We start from the raw sequence: 4,213 nt of genomic DNA, 5'->3' as shown, positions 1-4,213 counted from the left end.
TTTTTTTTTTTTTTTTTTTTAATTTCTCGTAGTTTAATCCTCTTAGGCCTTTACCTCAAGTGGCTCGGCAGCACAACTATCTTTGCAAAAAAAAAAAAAAAAATAACAACAAAATAAAAAACTCGATGGTGTCATGTAAAAAAAAAAAAGGCAAACCACCTTTACAGGAGCAATCACAATGATTGTTTGGGGAGGGAAGTGTGCAAAAAAAAAAAAAAAAAATTTTACCCCACTGCATTGAGGAATCTCTCAGTGTTGCCATCAAGCATTCGAATGTGAACATATCCAAGTACATTTGAATGTACAGCCCTAGCTAGAAAAAAATCGAGGCGGGGGAGGATGTTTTGCACACTAATCCAATAATTTGAACATAATTTAGCCAACTGCTGCCTTTGTGTCTTTATTCACAGCTTTGGAGTTCTCAGCTCCAATAGTTCCCTTTCAAAAAGCAAAGAAACTAGCGGTATTATGTGCAGGCAGTAGTGATCCAAACTCTTCTTGCTCCCTGGTGAATCTACTAAAGCTGCTGTTTTACCTAGTCCAAAAGTTTCAATTATTTTTTATCTAGCAAGTCAGATACGTTGAAGCTTCACACGAGATCAGATGTCCCAAGTTTTATGGGATTAAATATAGTAAACACCAGAACTGAAACTTTAGAGCTAAGGTCTTTTTGGAAAAAAAAAAAAAAAAAAGAAAAATGCTAGTTTACTTGCTGCCTCTCACACCTTAATGTGATTTCATACGTATGTGTTTTTGAAGTTTAGCTTCCTTTTGTTTCTTTTTGTATTTATTAGAGTAATAATAATGCTTTAATTTAATTATTACAGAACATATGGTCAACATCAACTTTTATTTTTTAGAAATGTAACCATGTTTATTTTTAAAAAAAAAACAAACAAACTGACAACTTGTTTTGCTATCTTTTAGTGCAATAAGCGTTCTAAAGAAAAAAACTGTGTCCATTGAGCTGTACTAAAGCAGTGTTTGTACCACTAACTGTGGAAGAATGGACACCTCCATGATTTTAAAAGGACAAAGTAAAAGCCTTAATTTTGAAAGGAAAGTTTTATAGTCAGAAGGAATCTTGAATTTTCCTTTTTTAAATCAAAAAAAAAATAAAAATAGCAAAAACGCTTCTAGAATTCTGCAAGCTTTACTTGTCACTGCAGTATTTTGATTTAACAAAGGAATTGGCCGTATTTTTGGCTTGGAAATGTGGAGGATATTTGAATTAAATGGAAAGGGGTTTTTTATTAAGATCTGAGTTTTTACATGCTTAGTTAAATCTATTTGACATCAGTAAAATGTGTGGAATTAATAGAAGTTTTTAGGCTTTTTTCCTCTTTGATAATGACTTTCCTTTTAAAATTAAGTTATTGGTAACTTCATTTCACTTTGCAAATAAAGAGGGCTGGGATAGTTCTAACATGTTAAATCACTGAAATGTGAAACAAATTAATGGGACTCTTTTCATTCCACTTTAAAGGTAAAACAATATTTAAGATGTCAGAGACGAGCATTTATTCGACGAGGGGGACTGGGGAGTTTTGCACTTTGTAAACTCGTGAACTGCATTTTTGACTGTTTTTATTTGCACTGGTTCATAGTATATATACTGCAGATCGTTTGTACGGGCATTGCTGTTATCCCAGCCCTTCTGAACTCCACCTGCTCTCCACATGAAAACCAGTGGGTTGGTATAAGTAGCTTATCTCCTGTCGTTCTCATGAAATCCGCTGTTTGCCAATATACTGTATTTTGAGCCTAAAATCTGAGCCCGGTTTGCTTCAACAGGCATGAATCTCCCCCCATCTTTTCTGCCAGAAAACACAAGTACTGTATTTTGTGCATCTGTATATTGTATTGAAATGTATGTCGTGCTGTTCACAACACTGTCTCAAAGAGCTTTACTAAGCGGTTAGTGTATATACGTATTTTATCTCCGAATAGCAAGGAAGATAAATGTAAAAAGACTAACTTTGCAAAGTTAAAATTGCACTGGAAATAGTCGTGACGGTGGGTAGTTGGCTAGTGGCTTGGGGGTCCCCGGGGAGGAGGTGGGAGGGTGAGGAGGGCAGCCGAGCCGACCCTGATGTATCGGGGGGGTCTCGGGGAGCGCCCCCGAGCGAGGCGGGTTCCGAGTTGAGTCACTCCAAAGTTTCTCCGAGTCTGTGACCTGGCAGTTTTCTCGTAGAAGCGGTCTAGCTAGTCGTTCTGTTTATAAAAGGTTCAGGTTAGGCTTTTTACAGAAAATTGTTTTAAAATAGAGAATTTTTAAAAGGAAAAAAATTTTACAAAGACTTCTCGTGGATTTCTGGCGTTTAGGAGAAAAAACCCTTTTTAAAAAATCTTTTAACACTCCTTTCAAAGACACTCTACGGTTCTCATCCTGCCCACTCTCAGTGACTGATCTGAGAAGGTTTAAAAAAAAAAAAAAAAAAGTGACTTAAATGACTTGTGAAGCTAGCGTTTTACCTGGTTTTCATGTGAAGAGTATTTGGATGTTTTAATCTCTCTTCTTGGTTTTGCAAATATCTACGTAAAGTGCCGATACTTATTTGTATGACGATATCAAGTTACTGGCGTTGTGAGGGCCACACATTTATGATGCTGTAGCTGCTATATTTATTTAAATGGAGATGGACAATTACTGCACTAAGGAATGAGGAGATAAGCAAGGAATCAAGGTTAGTTAGATATCTTGGTTGGGTTTTTTTTTTGTTTTTTTTTTTTTTCAAAAGAGAATTAATGGTGTGAAATATCAAGTGTAACAAAGGGTGCTGTCATTTTAACTGAGATTAAATAGCCAGATATTCTTCCTTTGTTTAAAAACATATATATTTTGATGTTTGCAGTTTGGGGGTGGGGGGTCGGGATAAATGGTACCTCATCTGTGGTGGCAGTTTCCAGTATATTTTCAGAGTATATGGATTTCTTTTATTTTTGTACCTGCTCTCCTTTAAAAAGAAGAAAAAAAAAAAAATCTCAAAGTTTATGTGCTGTTTGGGGAAATCTTGAGTGGCATACCAGATCCCCCTCTCCCCGGGAGGTGTCTGTCTATAGTCCAAAGAGGGACGTGGGCAGAGGCTGGCGGTCCTGCTCGCTCCGCAGACGTACTGGCCTCGCTTTGCCGCCCACCTAGAAAACCAGTTCCAGTCCCCTAAGACACTGTACCAGTTGACTGCACCGAGACCTCACTTGTAATTAACAAGTGCCACTAATTGCTTCCGTGGTGGGAGCACGCACAAGGGCCCCGGCGCGGGCTGGGGAAGGAGCAGCCCCGGGGGCCCGGGCGGGCAGAGCCCGGGGCTGGCGGCGCTGCGCCTCCCGACCGAGCAGAAAGCCTTGCCGAAACCTGCGATCTGGCCACTAGTAGATCCAGACTTGGAGAGGAGTAGAGTGTTTTGTAGTTGAGGCGTTAAAACTTGCAACATCTGCTAACAGAATGACTGACTCCACTGTAAGTAGCTTGTTTGGTTTTTTTTCCCCCCCCTTTGTAGGGCACTTCAGCTGTGGCCATTTTACTCAGGATCGCTGTTTTACTGTTCAGTGTGGAATCTGGTTAAACGTGTCCAAAAGTTATTTTTTTAGGGTTCATTCTGGCATCCTTTTGGAAGTTTGTTTGGCCACAAAAATGGTTTTCAGGAGTAAAATGGGTTTCTGGAAGTTGTCAGTCGGATCAGTTCAAGATGCTATTGGTCCTAAACTATTTTCACTTCTTCGTGTATGAATTTTTGTCCTGTAAAATGCTCAACACGAGATACCAGATAGTCATTTTCTGTACAAATTCCCACTACGATTACTGGTTTTCTACTAGTCTTGAAGTCTGCTCTGGTGAAATTCCAAGCTCAGCCTACACTTAAAGCCTGAGGCCTTTTTTTTTTTTTTACACTTCATATCTTGTCCTCTTTGGATATTTTCCCCGTTTTGTGAACTCGTAAAAGTACTCAAAGCACTTTTATAACCAAGGAATCAAAAAGCTCGGAGTATGTACGTTGAAACTATAAAATCGGTTTTCAGAGATCTCTGTTTCTAAACGCCCATCTTAGTCTCTGCTCGCGCCAGACAGATGCTGTGTCCCTTTCAGTGCTGTGGAGTTTCGTGGCTGCTACCGCAGGTTGAATGGATCTAGTGAAAAAATCCGTAGGGATGTCAAAGGGAAAGATTCCTGTCTGTCTTTTCTACCCAAAGATGGTACTTTAGATCAATGCTG

The sequence above is a fragment of the Athene cunicularia genome, assembly GCF_003259725.1.
Source record: "Athene cunicularia isolate RWA chromosome 23 unlocalized genomic scaffold, athCun1 chr23_part1, whole genome shotgun sequence".
NCBI lineage: Eukaryota > Metazoa > Chordata > Aves > Strigiformes > Strigidae > Athene > Athene cunicularia.
Note: the sequence above shows the minus strand (reverse complement) of the source record.